We start from the raw sequence: 21,963 nt of genomic DNA, 5'->3' as shown, positions 1-21,963 counted from the left end.
TTTGGGCGGTACTATTATTTGGCAGACATGCTTTGGAATCAGCCTCGAGGGTCCAAAAGCTTCTCTAACCCTCGAACCACTTATATCTTTGAGCCTGTTTTCCCACCTTTAAAGTGAGGGGGAGTGGAGTAATTCTAGGAGCGGTTGGCTGTAGAGAGAAGAGATAATGTGCGCAGAAGGGTGTGAGAGATGGGAGAAGGGGCAGTAAAAAGCAATCAAGCTCGGTGGCCGAGGGCCCTGCATGCACCACCGCGGTTGGTGAGGATGCGGATACCAGAAAAGATTCCCGCCGCGAGGAGGCCGGGGGTGTCACCCCGAGCGAGGCCTATAGGCGAAAATGGGCCTGACAGCCTATCTCTGATCGGTCTGAGCGCTGCCGGCGCAGGCCAGCGGCCAAGGGGGAAGCGATCCCTGGGGCTTTGTCCCGATCCCGGGACAGCACCTCACCCGCCCAAATTCCAGCTTCGCAGGCTTCTCCATGAAAGCTAGAGAAGGAAGGGGCGCGGCTTCCCCGCCCGCGTCGCAGAGCGCCACGTCCCTCCTGGCTTAGGCTCCCCCAAGCTCCTTCGCGTTCCCGTTCCCCGCCGCCCGCCTCTCAGCCAGCGGGAGCGGCCTCGTCTCCGCCCCGCCAATCGGCAACTTCCGCGATCCTAATCGGACCAATCAGAGGCTGTCGGAGGGGCGGGGGCTGTCGCCAAGGCAGCGAAGAGGCGGGAGCGCGCGGTCAACAGAGGTCCAGAGCAAAAACGCGGGCGGGGGGCTGGAGAGACAGGTTTATGTACTGCGTGCATTCAGCAGGCGGAGCCTCGAGCGCCGAGACCCGGCTTGGTAAGGCCGGGGGCCCGAAGTGGGTGCGGATCAGCGCGGCGGGAGGCTGGAGCGGGTCCTGAGATAGGGCTCAGGGCTTCGCCTGCCCTACCCTGCATGGAGAATGGCGGGGGAAACCGCAGTGGGCGGGCACCGGTGGAGGGGCGCTTCCAGTTGCAACCTGAAGCGTGGGGTCCCTTTTTCCACTCCACTCGCAGCAGGGCACTCAAGCTTTCTTTGGGGTAGATGAAGGTGGTAGGTTCTTGGCCGGGAGCAGGCGTGGGTGAGCGCAGGACCGAGACCCCGACAGGGTCCAGCCTCGCCTTGGCAGGTCGTTGGGCGAAAGAGGTGCCCACTGCGAAGGGGGGTGTACCCACCAGTTCCCTGCTGATGCACATAACCCCCGGCGCGGTCAAGCAAAACTAGGCCGGCGAATCCTGCTCTTCTGCCTGTCTGTTAACCCCGCAATCCTTGACACTTAGAGAAAGTTCGTGTCAGCTGTGGTATTGTTTTCCCTTAAGTGAGAAATAATTGCTGTGAGACTAGCTCTTTCTGTTTCGGAGATAGTACTCCCACTTCCTTGTTGCACTTCCTAAATGGTAACTCCGCGAACAAATGTAGTTACTGTTCTGGTCGGTGCTGGCAATTGGTCTTGGGTGGCGATTATTTTACAATATCCAGATTTTTTTTTTTAAAGATTTTATTTATTGTCAGAGAGAGAGAGAGAGAGAGCACAAGCAGGGGGAGCGGCAGGCAGAGGGAGAGGGAGAAGAGCCGGACATGGGGACATGGGGCTCGATCCTAGGACTCTAGGATCATGCCCTGAACCGTCGGCAGTCACTTAGCGGACTGAGCCACCCAGGCGTCCCACAATATCCAGATATTTTATAATATCGAGACAGAGACAGGAACAGGGAAAGAGGGAGAGAAAGAAGGAGGGAGAAAATATGAACATGACCCTTGAGCCATTATTCTGATTTCTGGGAGACAGAACCTCTTGAGATTCTCAGAGTGTCCACTAAACTCCTAAATTGGATAATATACATTTACACAATTGAATAAGTGCTCCCATCTAAGCCTTTTATTAATGCTATTAAATCCATGGATGAATATGAACATCAAACCACTTACTATTATCTTGGCTGAAAAGGGGGGAAGGGGAAGAAGGAGGTTAAATGCAAATATTTCTGATAGTCAATTCTGTCTGAAGGGGATTGTGGACTTTCTCTAAAGAATCGGAAAAAAATATGCTGAGAGAGTTGCTTTAAGGAATTTATTAAAAGTAGTATGGTTAATAGATTTGGAACTGATGCAAATATTTCTGATAGTTTGAAGGAGATTCTGGACTTGCCCTGTAAGAATTGAAAGAATTGAGGAAACATTTGCTTTAAGGAATTAGTTAAAAGTTGAATGACTATAGGTATAATAGATTTGGATCCTAAAACCTATAGATTCTTTTATGATTTATTTAAATTTTTGTTTCTTAGGGCCTTCCCTGGTGAATTCTGTTGAATAGTTAGGCAATATATACATTTTTGCATCTTGTCCCTCATAGATATTATCTCAGGATTCATCTTGATTGAAGTTGAATGCGAGTTCTTGTTTCATAAAACTTGATCAGCAAGTTCAATAAATGCTGAACAAATGTCTCAACAAATGTTCCTCAGTTAATAGGGCCCAAAATTAAAAAAAAAAGGAAATTTAGAATGAGAAATCTCAAATACTATTACTCTTGTGATTGGGGTGAACATGGAAACTCCTGTTTCTCATCTTGTTCTCTAAACTCTCCATGATCCGGTCTAACTTGCTAGTGAAAAATTCATTTCCGCCTCCTTGTGGTTACTAGTGCTGTTCTCTTCCAGCAATCTTTTTTTTTTTTTTTTAAAGATTTTATTTATTTATTTGAGCTAGAGAGAATGAGAGATAGAGAGCATGAGAGGGAAGAGGATCAGAGGGAGAAGCAGACTCCCTGCTGAGCAGGGAGCCCAATGTGGGACTCGATCCAGGACTCGATCCAGGACTCGATCCAGGACTCGATCCAGGACTCGATCCAGGACTCGATCCAGGACTCCAGGATCATGACCTGAGCTGAAGGCAATCGCTTAACCAACTGAGCCACCCAGGCGCCCTCTCTTCCAGCAATCTTAATGTACCCATCTTGCATGGCCTAAGTCCCTGCTCTGTTCACCTTAATCTGCCCATCGGTACTTACCATTCAACTTTTGCCAAGTTGGTTTGTGCCCTGTAAATACCAGTTAAAACGAAATGCACAATGAAAACAATGAGGGTACCTTTCAAAACACTAGTTATTAATCATGGTTGCTAATATAGACTATCAGTAGCATAATCAATACCAGTGTCTTTTTGTTTGGGGATATGTTGTATATCTCTATAGATATATCCAATTAATTTTGTTATTTAGAATAATATTTAAGTTGCTTTCTACTTTCTAAGGGCCCTTTTGGTGAATGAGGAAAATACCCTTTTAAGTATTGGGTAGCTGGAGGAATCAAATATAGGATTTTAACATGCATTGAAAGTAATCCCTGAAGTGGATAATCTTTTAAGTATCGTGAGTAATTGAGTTGACTGTATTTGGTATGATAGGTGATTAACTCTTTCTAAATATCTGAAGGTCTAGAAGGGGGACATTTGTTGTTTTTATGTTGGATATGTGCAATTAGCTTATAGACTTTAAAAAACAGACTCCTAACAATTTCAATTAATTTATTTAAGGAAAAAAATCTCAATCGCTTATTGATTTTCAATCCAAAGTTTAAAAAAAAACATGAAATGGTAAAAATTATTCTTGATTTGAATTTGATGGCCAGATTCCAATCCTGGCTCTGTCAAATAGTTTTGGCCAGGTCAGTTAGCTTCCTTATGCTTTATAACCTTTTGTAAAAGTTGGGTCTGAACCAAACTACCTCTGAGATCATTTCTGGTCCCAGAATTCTGTTTTAAAAATTTTAAAGCAACCTAGTGGAAATTGAGATAGCAGTTGCATGCTTTTATTTTTGGCAGAGCTTTTTAAAAAATTTTTTAATTGTTTTTTTTTAAATTTGGCAGAGCTTTTTGGCATATTGTATTTTAGTTATCCAAAGTACAGTATATATGAATAATGGAGACATTGTAATTTTAAATTTATTTTAAAGATTTTATTTATTTATTTGACAGAGAGCAAGAGAGCACAAGCAGGGGAGCAGGAGGAGAGGGAGAAGCAGGCTCCCCGCTGAGCAGGGAATCTGATGTGGGGCTCGATCCCAGGACCCTGTGATTATGATCTGAGCCAAAGGCAGACGCTTAACCACCTGAGCCACCCAGGTGCCCAAGATATTGTAATTTTAATACATTTGTTTATTGAGTGATACAGATGAGAAACAGTATCTGCTTTCATTAAGTAAGCCTATTATCAAGGATACTGTAACCAATTAAGATTGAAAAAAGGCAATATGATGGTGTCCTTAGTTGGTGTCCTTTTCTACAGATATGTACATCAAAGACATTAATATCTATACTAATGTCTTGATACAGCTCAGCTGGTCATACATCTGATACTTTATTTTGAATCTCACTTTCCTTTGGACTCTCATTAAAAAAAAAAAAATTTTTTTTAATTAAGTAATCTCTATGCCCTAAGTGGGGCTCGAACTCACAACCCCGAGATAAAGAGTTGCATGCTCCACTGACTGAGTCAGCCAGGCACCCGAATATCTATACTAATGTCTTGATTCATGGAAGGGTTGGAGTCCAGCTCAGCTGGTCAGACATCTGATACTTTACTTTGAATCTTGCTTTCCTGTGGACTCTCATTTTTAAAGGGAAAAATGGAGTTGAGTACTGGGGTACTGGTCTCCCTCATCACTGCTGCCGTTGAGAAACTCAGAAGCCATTTATTTTTCTCCACCCTGCTCCTTTTCACAGTTAGAATTATGACATTGACAGCAAAAAGAACCAGCCCAGGTTTCCTGGCCAAGGGCAGTGCCTTGGAGAAAGAAACCTGGGACTCTTGTTTTAATCCCAGGGAGGAAGAGATTGTATTCCTCTTTTGTTGAATGTATTCTTGTCATTGGCCTACAGCTGCATCAGGACTTTGGCTGTGGCAATGCTCAGAGGAGAGTTCTAATGCAGCCTTTCCAAAAATGACATTTAAAGGTTGTATGTCAAACTGGTATATTGCTCTTTAGGTTCTATAACTTTGCGTGTTTACGGAACAGATTTTTATTACTTTATATAGCTATTTCATTTTCAAGACACAAAAGGCATTAATATTTACTGAGCATTTATGATTGCCATGCTTTGTGCTAATTACCATGTATTCATTCTTATTTTCAGCCAATCAAAAACTTATGAAAATGTATTAGTTCAGTTTATAGGCAGAAAAATTGAGAATCAGAGAGGCAAATAGCTTGCCAGTAAATGGGAGTGATAAGGATTCAATCTGTTGTTTATTTTTGACCATGCTGTGTTAATAAAAGTCATATGCCTTTTTTTTTTACATATAACGTGCATGATCACTCTCCTGTTTAGATGATTTTATGTTAATATACCATAAAAAGAAAGAAATATATGTCTTCTTAAAATCTGAAGATATTTTATTTGCTTATTTTCTTTATAGACTGCTTAGAAATAATTCCTTTTGTTCACCAGTGGGTTTGCACATGAGCCAACTGCCTTGTATTTGATAGGTAGTGGGGTTTCAAAAAAGAAAATTTGAGCTATTTTGCTTTATTACTGATCTCTGTGACTAAGACTGGGGCCAAGGTTAATTTTTTAAAGTGGTGGTAAGAGTAAAGAAAGATTCTAGTTAAGGATTTTAAGAAAAATTTCAGTTAAGAATCTCAGGAGAAAACTTAACCTATATCTTGAAGTCTCATTGCTGAAGAAAATAAGCTTTTAGTCTGAATTCTTCTTATTTACAAGAGGAGTGATATGGTAAAGCCTTGGCATCTTAAACCCAAATCTTTGTTTATTGTGGTCTTTGATTCTGTTTATTTAATATTTCTCTCTCCCCTCTCCACTGGATTTTGATATAATTTAGTCTCCTTTCACATCATAAAAATTTGGTACTTTTTCTATTTGTAGGATGTGAGAAATATATATACTATCATATGCCATTACCACTGTAATAAGGCTAAATTTATGCTTATATTTAATCTGTTTTTATTTCATTTTTTTTTTTTTACATTTAGAACTTGTTGAGTCAGTTTTTAGTGAAAAAGCATTGACCTAGGAGCCAAGACCCACCTCTTCACTAATTTGATATTGTGCAAGTCATCTTACCTCTCTGGATCTCAGTTGCCTGATCTGTAAAAAGGAGATAAAAATTCTTTACCTATCTGAAGGTAAGTGATCAGTTAAGATAGCAAAAAGTAAAAACAGATTTAATGATGGCTTAAACACACAATATTTATTTTCTCATGTAAAATAATTCTTTTTTTTAAGATTCTATTTACTTATTTGAGAGTGAGAGAGAAAGAGAGAGAGCACAAGCAGGGTGAGGGGCAGAGGGAGAAGCAGACTCCCCACTGAGCAGGGAGCCCGATGTGGGGCTCGATCCTGGGATCCCAGGATCATGACCTGAGCTGAAGGCAGATGCTTAACTGACTGAGCCACCCAGGTGCCCCTCATGTAAAATAATTCTTGAAGTAGGTTGTCTAGGATAGGTATAGTAGCTTCATAAAGTTATCAGGGACCTAAGCTTTTCCCAGTTCTTTGATTTGCCATTTCTAAGGTGTGGCACTGGTCCTTGTAGTCCAGGATAGCTGCCAGAGTTCTAATCATCACAACCCAGTTCCAGGCAGCAAGGCAAAGACAAAGAGGGATCCTCTTCCTTTAAGGAGACTTCCCAAACCAAAGCTCAGGTTACCAGGGAAGCAGGGAAATGTAGCTGGATGCATAGCTATCCCGAATAAAACTGGGCTTTTGTTACTGAGAAGGAAGGGACGATTTGGATATTGGCAGGCAAATAGCAGTCTCTGCCTACTCTGGATAGTTTTTTTCTCTTTCATCTCTGAGATCTATAAGCTATGATAACCACTTGCAGAAGCTTCTGTAATTGCCACAGAAGAGCTTTGTCTGATCATTGTCTTCAAAATGAATAACTTTCTAATAAATTATGTTCCTTTTTTTTACTTTTAGCCTGTGATTCATTATAGAAGCTTTCCTGTCTTATTATTTGTTCTGGTTATTACTAATATTTTTATTATTGAAATATAACTGACAATGTTATTAGTTGCAGGTATACAACATAGCGATTCATCAGTTCTATATATTACCCAGTGCTCACTCCAATAAGTGTACTTACCATCTATCACCATACGAAGTTATTACACTATTATGACTATATTCCCTGTGCTGCACTTTTCATCCCCATGATTATTTATTTTATAACTAGAAGTTTGTATCTCTTAATTCCTTTCACCTATTTTACCCATCCTTCTACTTCCCTTCTACTTGGCGACCACCAGTTTGTTCTCTGGATTTATGAATCTATTTTTGTTTGTTTGTTCATTCATTTTGTTTTTTATTTTTTATTTGTTTTTTAGTTTTTAAAGATTTCATTTTATTATTATTTTTTATTATTATTTTTAAAGATTTTATTTATTTATTTGACAGAGAGAGACAGTGAGAGAGGGAACACAAGCAGAGGGAGAGGGAGAAGCAGGCTTCCCGCTGAGCAGGGAGCCCAATGCGGGGCTTGATCCCAGGATCCGAGGATCATGACCTGAGCCAAAGGCAGACGCTTAAGGACTGAGCCACCCAGGCGCCCCTCATTTTATTATTTATTTGAGATAGAGAGCGAGAGTGAGAGGGAGAGAGACAGAGAGCACGAGCAGGGGGAGGGGCAGAGGGAGAGGGAGAAGCAGGCTCTCCACTGAGCAGGGAGCCCCATGCAGGGCTTGATCCCAGGACCCTGGGATCATGACCTGAGCCAAAGGCAGATGCTTAATGACTGAGCCACCCAGGTGCCCCCATTTTGTTTTTTCTATTCCACATGTAAGTGAAATCATATGGGATATGACTTTCTTCATCTGATTTATTTCACTTAGCATAATACCCTCTAGGTATATCCATGTTGTTGCAAATGACAAGATTTTGTTCTTTTTTATGCCTGAGTAAGATTCCAGGATATATACCACATTTTCTTTATCCATTCATCTATCAGTGGACACTGAGGTTGCTTCCATGTCTTCACTGTTGTAAATAATGCTGCAGTAAACAAGGGTGCATATAGTTTTTTCAAATTAGTGTTTTCATTTTCTTTGAATAAATACCCAGCAGTGGAATTACTGGATCATGTGATGTTTCATTTTTTTAATTTTTTGAGGAATCTTCATGCTGTTTTTTTAGTGATTGTACCAATTTACATTCCCACCAGCAGCACACAAGAGATCCCTTTTCTCTACATTTTGGTTTACACTTGTTATTTCTTATTGATACTAGCTATTCTGATTGGTGTGAGGTGATATCTCAGTGTGGTTTTGATTTGTATTTCCCTGATGATGAACGATGTTGAGCATTTTTTCAGGTGTCTGTTGGCCATCTATCTGTCTTCTTTGGAAAAATGTCTGTTCAGGTCCTGTGCTCTTTTTTAAATCCGATTTGTTTTTTTGCTAGAAAGTTGTATGAGTTCTTTATATATTTTGGATATTAACTCCTTATTGGATATATCATTTGCAAATATCTTCTCCCATTCAGTAGATTGCCTTTTTATTTTGTTGATGGATTCCTTTACTGTGCAACAGCTTTTTAATTTGATGTAGTCCAAATAGTTTATTTTTGCTTTTGTTTCTCTTGCCAAAGGACATATACCTAGAAAAATATTGCTGAGGCTGATGTCAGAAGAGTGCCTGTTTTTTTTTTTCTAGGAATATTTATGGTTTTAGGTCTCACATATAGATCTTTAATCCATTTTGAATTTATCTTTGTGTATGGTATAAGAAAATGGTCTAGTTTCATTCATTTGCATATAGCTGTCCAGTTTTACCAAAACCATTTATTGAAGAGACTGTCTTTCCCCCATTATATATTCTTGTCTCCTTTGTCACAGATTAGTTTTTTGTTTTGTTTTGTTTTGTTTTGTTTTAAGAGGGAGAGAGAGAGTATGCAAGCGGGGGTTAGGGGCAGAGGGAGAGGGAGAGAGAGAATCTTTTTTTTTTTTACTATTTATTTTTTTATTTGAGAGAGAGAGAGAGAGAATGCATGCATACAAGCAGGGGAGGAGAAGAGGGAGAGGGAGAGAGAGAGATCTCAAGCAGACTTCCTGCTAAGCAGGGAACCCGATGCAGGGCTTGATGTGGGGCTTGATCTTACAACCCTGAGATCATGCCCTGAGCCTAAACTGAGAGTTGGCTGCTCAACCAACTGAGCCACACAAGCACCCCAGGGAGAGAGAGAATCTTAAGCAGCCTTCACGCTCAGCACAAGCCTGACCTGAGGTTCAATGTCACAACCCTGAGATCATGACCTGAGCCAAATCAAGAGTTAGACACTTAACTGACTGAGCCACCTAGACATCCCTGTTGTAGATTAATTGACTATATAAGCATGGGTTTATTTCTGGGCTCTGTATCCTTTTTTCCCCTTTTCTTTAAATATTTTATTTATTTATTTGGGAGAGAGAGGCAGCATAGAGCAGCAGGAAGGGGCAGAGGGAGCGGGAGTAGCAGACTCCCTGCTGAGCAGGTAGCCTGATGAGGGCCTTGATCCCAGGACCCTGAGATCATTACTTAAGCTGAAGGCAGATATATTCTGTTCTACTGATCTATGTGTCTATTTTTGTGCCAATACCATACCGTTTTGATTACTATAGCTTTGTATTATAGCGTAAAAATCTGGGATTGTGATACTTCCAGCTTTGTTCTTCTCTCTCAAGATGGCTTTGGCGGGTGCCTGGGTTGCTCAGTTGGTTAAGCATCTGACTCTTGATTTTGGCTCAGGTCATGATCTCAGGGTCCTGGGATTAGCCCTGCATGGGGCTCCGTGCTCAGCGTGGAGTCTGCTTGGGATTCTCCCTCTCCATCTGCCCCTCGTCCTGCTTGTGCTCTTTCTCTATCTTTCTGAAATTAAAAAAAAAAAAAATTGCTTTGGCTATTCAGGGTCTTTTGTGGGTTTATACAAATTTTATGATTATGTTCCAGTTTTGTGTAAAGTACTATTGGTATTTTGGTAGGGATTGCATTGAATATAGATTGCTTTGGGTAGTATGGACATTTTAACAATATTAATTCTAATCCATAAGCATGGTATATCTTTCCATTCATGTTATCTTCAATTTCTTTCATCAATGTCTTCTTACAGTTTCCAGAGTTTAGTTCTTTTACCTCCTTAGTTAAATTTATTTCTAGGAATTTTATTCTTTTTAATGCAACTGTAAATGTTTTTTTTTAATTTCTCTTTCTTCTTTGTGTATAGAAACAACAGATTCCTGTATATTAATTTTGTATCCTGCGGCTTTACTGAATTCATTAATTAGTTCTAATAGTTTTTTGGTGGAGTCTTTAGGGTTTTCTACATATAGTGCCATGTTACCTGCAACTAGTTACAGTTTTACTTCTTCCCTACCAATTTGGATGCCTTTTTTTTTTCATTTTTTGTCTGATTGCTGTGCTTAGAACTTCCACTAGTATGTTGACTAAAAGTAGCAAGAGTGAACATACTTGTCTTGTTCCTGATCTTAGAGGAAAAGTTTTCAGTTTTTCACCATAGAGTATGATGTTAGCTGAGGGTTTGTTATATATGTTCTTTATTATTTTGAGGTATGTTCCCCCTAAAACCATTTGGTTGAGAATTTTTATCATGAATGGATGTTGAATTTTGTCAAATGCTTTTTTTTTTTTTTTGGCATCTATTGAGATGATCGTATGGTTTTTATCTTTCATTTTTTTTTTTAACATGGTGTATCATGTTGGTTGATTTGCAGATATTAAACCATCTTTGTATCCCTGGAATAAACCCCACGTGGTAGTGGTGAATGATCCTTTTAATGTATGGTTGAATTTGATTTGCTACTATTTTGTTGAGGATTTTTGCACCTTTGTTCATTAGGGATATTGGTCTGTAGTTTTCTTTTTTTAAGAGTGTCTTTGTCTGGCCTTGGTATCAGGGTAATGCTGGTCTAATAGAATGAATTTCAAAGTTTTCTTTCCTCTTCTGTTTTTTTCTTACTTGTTCTTTTTTTTTAAGATTTTATTTATTTATTTGCCAGAGAGAGTGAGAGAGAGAGAGAGAGCACAAGCAGGGGGAACGGCAGGCTCCCTGCTGAGCAAGGAGCCCAATGTGGGACTCAATCACAGGACCCTGGGATTATGACGTGAGCCGAAGGCAGACACTTAACCATCTGAGCCACCCAGGTGTCCTCCCCCTTTTTTTTAAAGATTTATTTATTTACTTTAGAGAGAGAGAGAAAGAGCAGGGGAAGAGGCAGAGGGAGAGGGATAGAGAGAATCTCAAGCTGACTCCCCACTGAGCGTGGAGCCCGACACGGGGCTTGATCTCACAACTCTGAGATCGTGACCCTGAAATCAAGAGTCGGATGCTTAACCAACTGAACCACCCAGGCACCCCCTTCCTCTTCTATTTTTTAAGAATAGGTATTAACTCTTTTTAATTTTTTTTTAAATTTTTGAAAAGATTTTATTTATTCATTTGTCAGAGAGCGAGCACCTGCAGGGGGAGCGGCAGGCAGAGGGAGAAGCAGGCTCCCTGCTGAGCAGAGAGTCCAATGTGGGACTTGATCCCAGGACCCTGGGATCATGACCTGAGCCCAAATCAAGAGTTGGATGCTTAACTGACTGAGCCACCCAGGCACCCTGGTCTGTTCTGATTTTTTATTTCTTCCTGATTCAGTTTTGGAAGATTGTATGTTTCTAGGACTTTATCAGGTTTCTTCTTCTTGGTTGTTCAGTTTGTTGGCATATAATTTTTCATCTACTCTCACAATCTTTTATATTTCTGTTGTGTTGCTTGTTATTTCTCTTCTTTCGTTTTTGATCTTATTTATTTGAGTCCTCCCTCTTTTTTTCTTGATGAGTCTGGCTAAAGGTTTATCAATTTGTTAATCTTACCAAAGAACTAGTTCTTGGTTTTGTTGATCTTTCTCCCCACCCCCCAACCCTTTTGGTGTCTATGTCTGTTTCATTTATTTCTGCTCTGATCTTTATTATTTCCTTCTACTAACTTAGGGCTTTGCTCTTCTTTTTCTAATTCCTTTAGAAGTCTGGTTAGTTTTTTAAAATTACTCATAGGGCGCCTGGGTGGCTCAGTTGGTTAAGCGACTGCCTTCAGCTCAGGTCATGATCCTGGAGTCCCGGGATCGAGTCCCACATCGGACTCCCTGCTCAGCGGGGAGTCTGCTTCTCCCTCTGACCCTCCCCCCTCTCATGCTCTCTCTCTCTCTCTCAAGTAAATAAATAAAATCTTTAAAAAAAAATTTAAAAAAATAAAATAAAATTACTCATAAATGCTTAATAGATGTTTCTTGTACAACTTATGGATGTGTTAAAAAGAGCTAACATTAATTGAGCCATTTGCCTTATACAAGGTACTAAAAAGACATAAGTTATCCTGATGGTATCATTAGGAAGTAAATTTATGTTGAAAGTATAATACATCTCCTTTTTTTAATTATAATTTTTTTATTATGTTATTCACCATACAGTACATCGTTAGTTTTTGATGTAGTGTTCCATGATTCATTGTTTGCATATAACACCCAGTGCTCCATGCAATACGTGCCTTTTCACGTAGTGAAAAGAAGGACCATATGCACCCCAGTGTTCATAGCAGCAATGTCCACAAGAGTCAAACTGTGGAAGGAGCCGAGATGCCCTTCAACAGACAAATGGATAAAGATGTGGTCCATAGATACAGTGGAATATTACTCAGCCATCAGAAAGGATGAATACCCAACATTTGCATCAACATGGATGGAACTGGAGGAGATTATGCTAAGTGAAATAAGTCAGAGAAAGACAATTATCATATGGTTTCACTTATTTGTGGAACATAAGGAATAGCGTGGAGGACATTAGGAGAAGGAAGGGAAAAATGAAGGGGGGGAGTCAGAGGGGGAGACGAACCATGAGGGACTGTAGGAATCAAACAGGATTTTAGAGGGGGGCGGGGGATGAGTGAGCACAGTGAAAGTATAATCCATCTCAAGGTACATTTAAATTCAATATTGTCACATGAGGCCCACTTTTGCCCTCCTTATGTATCTGGTTTTTTTTAACCACTTGTTACCCATCTTGAAATTTCCTCTTAACTACTAGCCTTTCCTTAATTTACTTAGATATATCACTATTTTATTCCTTTCCAGAATTTTCTTTGTAAATATTATGTCAATATACTTTATACTTGTCGTGTTAAGTGGTTCAGTTGCCACTGTATCTGTAAAGAAAGTGAACTGAAATAAAGTTTCAAGGAAGAGACTGAAATTCAGGAAATGGAAATTGGGAGGGAGGAGAATCTAGATTCAATCACTCTTTTAGTGATATTACAACCAAGATAAGGAGCAAGTGAAGAATTTATTTCTACAAAGTATGTTTGTGTTTTTGCAAGGTTTGGAATTTTTCCTTGTACTACTTAGGCACAAAGTTCAGTAATTATTTTGCTAATAGTGCTTCAATTTCCCTTTTTTTTCTGTTTTAGAACAATTGACCCCAAATAAACAAAATAGTCAAGGGGCTTACATGTATAAAAACTCACTATTTTTTTCCTTTTTAAATTTTTTATTTTTTTAACAAGTATAATTAACATACAGTGTTCTATTAGTTTCAGATGTATAATATGATTCAACATCTATGTATTAGTCAGTGTTCATCAATATAAATGTACTATTGATCCCCTTCACCTATTTCACCCATCCTCCCACCCACCTCCCCTCTGGCAACCACCAGTTTATTCTCTATAGTGAAGGGTCTTTTTTTGTTTGTCTCTTTTTTCTGTTTGTTTGCTTTATTTCTTACATTCTACATATGGGCGAAATCATATGGTATTCGTCTTTCTCTGACTGACTTATTTCACTTAGCCTTATGCCCTCTAGGTCTATCCATGTTGTTGCAAATGGCAAGATTTCATTTTTTCTGTGGCTGAGTAATATTCCATGGTGTGTATATTCCATGGTGTGTATATCTCACATCTTTATCCATTCATCAATGGATGGACAATAGTTGGGTGGCTTCCATATCTTAGCTGTTATAAATAATACTGCAGTAAACATAAGGGTGCATATAACTTTTTGAATTAGTGTTTTCATGTTCTTTGGATAAATACCCAGCAGTGAAATTATAGGATCATATAGTGATTCTGTTTTTAATTTTTTTGAGAAACCACCATACTGTTTTCCATAGTGCCTGCACCAGCTTGCATTCCCACCAATAGTGCATGAGGGTTCCTTTTTCTACACATCCTCGCCAACACTTGTTATTTCTTGTGTTTTTTATTTTAGCCATTCTGACAGATGTGAGGTGATATCTCATTGTTTTGATTTGCATTTCCCTGATGATCAGTGATATTGAGCATCTTTTCATGTGTCTGTTGGCCATTTCTGTGTCTTCTTTGGAAAAATATCTGTTGAGGTCCTCTGCCTATTTTTTTTTTTAAAGATTTTATTTATTTGATAGAGAGACACAGCGAGAGAGGGAACACAAGCAGGGGGAGTGCAAGAGGGAAAAGCAGGCTTCCCGCGGAGCAGGGAGCCCGATGTGGGGCTCTATCCCAGGACCGTGGGATCATGACCCAAGCAGAAGGCAGACGCTTAACGACTGAGCCACCCAGGCGCCCCTCCTCTGCCCATTTTTAAATTGGATTATTATTATTATTATTTTGGTGTTGAGTTGTATAAGTTTTTATATATTTTGGATATTAACTCCTTATTGGATACATCATTTGCAAATATCTTCTCCCATTCAGTAGATTGTCCTTTTATTTTGTTGATGGTTTCCTTCCCTCTGTGAGAATATTTTATGTTGGTATAGTCCCAATAGTTTATTTTTGCTTTTGTTTCCTTTGTCAAAGGAGACATATGTAGAAAGATGTTTCTATAACTGATGTTAAAGAGATTACTGCTTTTGTTTTCTTCTAGAAATTTTATGGTTTCAGGTCTTACATATAGGTCTTCAACCCAAAGCTTCCCCTTTCTCTGCATCCTCACCAACACCTGTTGTTTCTTGTGTTGTTAATTTTAGCCATTCTGACAATGAGATGATATTGATTTGTATTTCCCTGATGCCGAATGATGTTGAACATCTTTTCATGTGTTTGTTAGCCACCTGGGTGTCTTTTTTCTAAAAGTGTCTATTCATGTCTTCTGCCCATTTCTTAACTGGGTTATTTGTTTTTTTGGGTGTTGAGTTTGATAAGTTCTTTGTAGATTTTGGATACTGCCCTTTATCAGATCTGTCATTTGCAAATATCTTCTCCCATTTCATAGGCTGCCTTTTAGTTTTGTTGATTGTTTCCTTTGCTGTGCTTTTTTTCCTTTGCTTTTTATCTTGATCAAGTCCCAATAGTTCATTTTTGCTTTTGTTTCCCTTGCCAATGGTGATGTATCTAGTAAGAAGCTGCTATGGCTGAAGTCAAAGATATTTCTGCCTGTGTTCTCCTCTAGGATTTTGATGGTTTCCTGTCTCACATTTAGGTCTTCCATCCGTTTTGAATTTATTTTTGTGTATGGTGTAAGAAATGGTCCAGTTTCATTCTTCTGTATGTTGCTGTCCAGTTTTCCCAACACCATTTGTTGAAGAGACTATCTTTTTTCCATTGGGTAGTCTTTCCTGCTTTGTTGAAGATTAGATGACCTTATAGTTGTGGGTCTATTTCTGGGTTCTCTATTCTGTTTCATTGATCTCTGTGTCTGTTTTTGTGCCCTTATCATACTCTCTTGATGACTACAGCTTTGTAGTATAACTTGAAATCTGGAATCTTGATGACTCCTGTTTTGTTTTTCTTTTTCAGAACTGCTTTGGCTATTTTGGATCTTTTGTGGTTCCATACAAATTTTAAGATTGTTTGTTCTAGCTCTGAAAAATGTTAGTGGTATTTTGATGGGGATTGCATTAAATGTGTATATTGCTTTGGGTAGTATGAAATTGCAATTGTGTATTTTATAGGCTACCTTCTAGAGTAGATTGGGAGGCCTACAAGGATAGGGGCCATGTCTTTCTTGTTTTTACCTTTGTATCCAGCATATCTGGCACATAGAAGGTACTTAATAAATAGTGATTAAATTAATAAATACATACAATAGATTAAGGAAATACACTTCAATTTAAAATGAAGAAGAGTAAAAGAAGAGGGTTGAAAGAGGGAGAAAAAGGTAGATGAAGGAGGAATAGAGAAACAAGAAAAGAAGAAATAAGCTACTCTCAGTTTTCTGTATTCTTCACCCCTCTTACCCATGACCATTCTTTTTAACCACTAACAGCATCTCTCCCTGCAATCAAAACAGGAAACTTTCTGATACACACACACACACACACACACACTCACGCACTCACTCACTCACGCCCTCCCACCCCCCAGGTAAAGTTAATTTGGTTAACTACTGATATGAATCAATAGTTCAAAAATCCATCTCTGTGTGAATGGGAATTTTGGTTTGTTGGAGACAGGAGAAGAGAGATAAGCTTCCTTTTAGGACTTGGAAATTTAGGGAAACTATTTTGTATCTACTGAATGGTAGAAGAGGTTTCAGAACTGTGCTTTGTATTTTTGCCTAAGGCTCTGATGCCCTTGGGTGTGATGCTTTCCATGCAGTCTTGAGATTACCTGATTTAAAATTTCAGATCATTTGACTTTAGAGCATAAATTATCTGCCTGTCCTGGTTGGATCAGTCTACTGTTTCAGCACAGTTCCACCCACAGTCTTCTTTGGATCTCTTTTCTTCTTATGGAAGAAGAGGGTGATAAAGGAAAGGAGGCCATTTTTACTGACCAGATACTGGAAGAAAAGTAGGTTAATTTCCCCATCTTCCCATTACCTCTCCTTATACTTGTCTCTCCTTATTTTGTACGGATGTTTGCATATTATCAGGTTTATAAAAATCTATAAATGTATATCTGACATATTTAACACTATCTTGGTATTTAAAGAAATTTTTGTATCATTACTTTTCTACCTCATGTGTTAGAACATCTTCCACTTCTTTTGTTATTATAACAGTTAATATTCTTGAACCCTTATTAAGAAGTAAATGTTTTAACAGAAGAACAAACAAACAAAAGAACAGACTCTTAAATATGGAGAACAAACTGGTGGTTATCAGAGGGGAGGTGGGTGGGGAGATGAGTGAAATAGGTAAAAAGGATTAAAAGTACATTTACCATGATGAGCACTGAGTAATACATAGAATTGTTGAATCACCATATTCTGCTCCTGAAACTAATATAACATGGTATGTTAATTATACTGGATTAAAAAAAATAATTTTTATTTTATTTATTTATTTATTTATTTATTTATTTTTAAGATTTTATTTATTTTTTGACAGAGAGAGACACAGCGAGAGAGGGAACACAAGCAGGGGGAGTGGGAGAGGGAGAAGCAGGCTTCCCGCAGAGCAAAGAGCCCGATGTGGGGCTCGATCCCAGGACCCCAGGATCATGACCTGAGCCGAAGGCAGACGTTTAATGACTGAGCCACCCAGGCGCCCCCCAAAAAATTTTTTTTAAAAAGAAGTAAATGTTTTAATTCGCTTTCGACTTCAGAGACTTCAGTTAGTTGTCTTAATTACTTCTGGAATAAATACCAAAAGATTAGAAAGTATTAGAAGGAAAAAAGTATTTTTTAAATCCTCCACTAATAAAAAACAAACAAAAAGGGAAGAAAGAGGAAATAAATATTAAAGAGGCAGAATAACTAGAAAATCTGAAAGAAGATGGTAGATTTAAAACCCAAGATAGGCTGTCTCATTGACTCTAAGACTTCACTGATATTAAGATGCATCAATACATATCATATAGAAAAAAATACTGGCAATTAAACTGTGACATTATGCTTTGTCACAACTTCATGTTATGTTTATGAAAGTGCATTTTTTAGGTTCACGTAGACATAGAGATTTTTCTCATATCACTTTGGGCATACATAATGAAATTGGTTAAAGTATTCTTAAGGCTTTTGCATATTCATAGTCTGATTCTTTTGAAACACTTTCTTGATTCATACTTGTCAACGTCTGTGTTTTTCTGCACATTGTTCTTTATGCTATGGAGACTGAGGGTGATTTTCTTCTGGGAAATTCTTCAAACCCCTTTGCCTGGAATTTCTTCTAAGCCTCTGACACTTCGCAAGCTTTGATACCAGTGCTTCTGAAAGGTGACAAAGGAAAGTTTTCAGATATATTTTCTTTCCTCCACCCCTTCTTCAGTGGTTTGTTGACTGAATCACTGAGGATTGCAGTGGTCTACACATGGCATCAGGAATAACATCAGGTTGTATTACTTTGCAGGCATCCTGTTCTTTAAATAATTAGATGCATGGCCTCACAATGTATCAAGAACTGGACTAATATGCTTAGCAGGTTATGGAGGGCTCTTGGACATTCAAACCAGATTTAGCCAGCCTTCCTTTAGCTCAGCCATCACCCCTCTCCCACCCTTTTATGCATACAATAGCATTTTTGGGGAAATTATTTTGTGGTTTAAAATTTAATATGGCAGCAACTTTCGGCCGTAGGTGTCTATGCATAGTGTTATAGTTATAACACTAGGTTACACAGAGTGTTACATATGCTACTCTCTAACCTGTTTTTAGGATATCAGTTTTGTTAGCGCCTTTAGCATTGGTGTACTATTTTCAGGTATATAAAAGAGCATCGGGTTTGTCAGCATTTTCTATAGACTGACTCAGCTTTGTTTTTTCCTCAAATTTCATGGAAGTCGTGCAGCTTCTGTTCAGTATTCATAGCAAGTTTCTGACAAATTGACGTTTGTCTTAGCCATGCATGAATCCATCAAATCAGCCTCGTATTCCATATAATTAAAAAAAATTCTTGGTGGCATTGTTAGTTTCTACTATCTTCATTTGCATTGTTTGGCTACTCAAGGGTAACCTTACTGCATCTCAGTAACAAAGTGTAACAGTTTTGTCTACTTGTGGTGTCTTCCTGTCTAAAGTCAGGTAAAGCATTTAGTTGTTCTTTACAAGAAGGCTTAAGTTGCTGTTATTCCTTTAGCATCAAATATTTGCTTCATTAATATCAGCTGCTTCATTTCTGTGTTTATGCAATAACTATTTCCATGCCAAATCATAATTTAATTATTTTCGAAGACCTTTAAAAATGGCGATTAATTTATGAGGCGCCAACAATGGAAAAACTCAATCCTAAGAAATGGGAGTAAGAATAGCTATGATAAGTTCCATGCACAGACAGTAAAGATTATGTTGCTGTTGCCACTTGGTGAATCATAATTTTTTTTCTCTTTAAATTTTTTATTGTTATGTTAATCACCATACATTACATCATTAATTTTTGATGTAGTGTTCCATGATTCATTGTTTGTGCATAATACCCAGTGCTCCACGCAGAACGTGCACTCTTTAATACCCATCACCAGGCTAACCAATCCCCCCAACCCCCTCCCCTCTAGAACCCTCAGTTTGTTTTTCAGAGTCCATCGTCTCTCATGGTTCGTCTCCCCCTCCTATTTCCCCCCCTTCATTCTTCCCCTCCTGCTATCTTCTTCTTTTTTTTTTCTTAACATATATTGCATTATTTGTTTCAGAGGTACAGATCTGTGATTCAACAGTCTTGCACAATTCACAGCGCTCACCATAGCACATACCCTCCCCAATGTCCATCACCCAGCCACCCCCTCCCTCCCACCCCCCATCACTCCAGCAACCCTCAGTTTGTTTCCTGAGGTTAAGAATTCCTCATATCAGTGAGGTCATATGATACATGTCTTTCTCTGATTGACTTATTTCACTCAGCATAACACCCTCCAGTTCCATCCACGTCGTTGCAAATGGCAAGATCTCATTTCTTTTGATGGCTGCATAATATTCCATTGTGTATATATACCACATCTTCTTTATCCATTATTCTGTCGATGGACATCTTGGCTCTTTCCACAGTTTGGCTATTGTGGACATTGCTGCTATAAACATAGGGGTGCACTTACCCCTTCAGATCCCTACATTTGTATCTTTGTGGTAAATACCCGGTAGTGCAATTGCTGGATCGTATGGTAGCTCTATTTTCAACTTTCTGAGGAATCTCCATGCTGTTTTCCAGGGTGGTTGCACCAGCTTGCATTCCCATCAAAAGTGTAGGAGGGTTCCCCTTTCTCCACATCCCCGCCAACATCTGTTGTTTCCTGACTTGTTAATTTTAGCCATTCTGACTGGTGTGAGGTGGTATCTCATTGAGGTTTTGATTTGGATTTCCCTGATGCCGAGCGATGTTGAGCACTTTTTCATGTGTCTGTTGGCCATTTGGATGTCTTCTTTGGAAAAATGTCTGTTCATGTCTTCTGCCCATTTCCTGATTGGATTATTTGTTCTTTGGGTGTTGAGTTTGATAAGTTCTTTATAGATTTTGGATACTAGTCCTTTATCTGATATGTCATTTGCAAATATTTTCTCCCATTCTGTCAGTTGTCTTTTGGTTTTGTGGACTGTTTCTTTTGCTGTGCAAAAGCTTTTTATCTTGATGAAATCCCAACAGTTCATTTTTGCGCTTGCTTCCATTGCCTTTGGCGATGTGTCTAGGAAGAAGTTGCTGCGGCTGAGGTCGAAGAGGTTGCTGCCTGTGTTCTCCTTTAGGATTTTGATGGACTCCTGTCTCACATCTAGGCCTTTCAACCATTTGGAGTCTATTTTTGTGTGTGGTGTAAGGAAATGGTCCAGTTTCATTCTTCTGCATGTGGCTGTCCAATTTTCCCAACACATTTGTTGAAGAGACTGTCTTTTTTCCACTGGACATTCTTTCCTGCTTTGTCAAAGATAAGTTGACCATAGAGTTGAGGGTCCATTTCTGGGCTCTCGATTCTGTTCCATTGATCTATATGTCTGTTTTTGTGCCAGTACCATACTGTCTTGATGATGACAGCTTTGTAATAGAGCTGGAAGTCCGGAATTGTGATGCCGCCAGCTTTGCTTTTGTTTTTCAACATTCCTCTGGCTATTCGGGGTCTTTTCTGGTTCCATACAAATTTTAGGATTATTTGTTCCGTTTCTTTGAAAAAAGAGGATGGTATTTTGATGGGGATTGCATTGAATGTGTAGATTGCTCTAGGTAGCATTGACATCTTCACAATGTTTGTTCTTCCAGACCATAAGCATGTAACATTTTTCCATTTCTTTGTGTCTTCTTCAATTTCTTTCATGAGTATTTTATAGTTTTCTGAGTACAGATCCTTTGCCTCTTTGGTTAGATTTATTCCTAGGTATCTTATGGTTTTGGGTGCAATTGTAAATGGGATCGACTCCTTAATTTCTCTCTTCTGTCTTGTTGGTGTATAGGAATGCCACTGATTTCTGTGCATTGATTTTATATCCTGCCACTTTACTGAATTCCTGTATGAGTTCTAGCAGTTTTGGGGTGGAGTCTTTTGGATTTTTCACATAAAATATCATATCATCTGCAAAGAGTGAGAGTTTGACTCCCTCCTTGCCGATTTGGATGCCTTTGCTTTCTTTTTGTCTGATTGCTGTGGCTAGGAATTCTAATACTATGTTGAATAGCAGTGGTGATAGTGGACATCCCTGCCGTGTGCCTGACCTTAGGGGGCAAGCTCTCAGCTTTTCCCCAATTGAGAATGATATTCGCTGTAGGTTTTTCATAGATGGCTTTTATGATATTGAGGTAGGTACTCTCTATCCCTATACTCTGAAGAGTTTTGATCAAGAAAGGATGCTGTACTTTATCAAATGCTTTTTCTGCATCTATTGAGAGGATCATATGATTCTTGTTCTTTCTTTTGTTAATGTATTGTATCACGTTGATTGATTTGCGGATGTTGAACCAGCCTTGCAGCCCAGGGATAAATCCCACTTGGTCATGGTGAATAATCCTTTTAATGTACTGTTGGATCCTATTGGCTAGTATTTTGGTGAGAATTTTTGCATCCATGTTCATCAAGGATATTGGTCTGTAATTCTCCTTTTTGATGGGGTCTTTGTCTGGTTTTGGGATCAAGGTAATG

General features: G+C 39.0%; 1 protein-coding gene across 5 annotated transcripts in view; it reads left to right on the top strand.

Annotated features, from left to right (window-relative positions):
• Positions 1 to 700: 700 nt before the first annotated feature.
• NUCB2 (nucleobindin 2) overlaps positions 701 to 21,963 on the top strand; it is a 71,510-nt gene continuing 50,247 nt past the window's right edge. For 4 of the 5 annotated variants that reach the window (XM_073882867.1, XM_025894341.2, XM_073882869.1 and 1 more), the window contains exons 1-2: positions 701 to 828; positions 6,000 to 6,152. The gene's annotated coding sequence lies outside the window, so the exon portion shown is untranslated. Of the gene's footprint in view, positions 829 to 3,984; positions 4,132 to 5,999; positions 6,153 to 21,963 lie in introns of all 5 variants that reach the window. The other variant, XM_073882866.1, reaches the window with a different exon arrangement.

This window comes from Callorhinus ursinus, unplaced genomic scaffold (genome assembly GCF_003265705.2).
Source record: "Callorhinus ursinus isolate GAN/ISIS: 27379988/994484 unplaced genomic scaffold, GSC_fseal_2.0 scaffold49, whole genome shotgun sequence".
Taxonomy (NCBI): Eukaryota; Metazoa; Chordata; class Mammalia; order Carnivora; family Otariidae; genus Callorhinus; species Callorhinus ursinus.
This window is presented reverse-complemented; position numbering and strand designations above follow the sequence as displayed.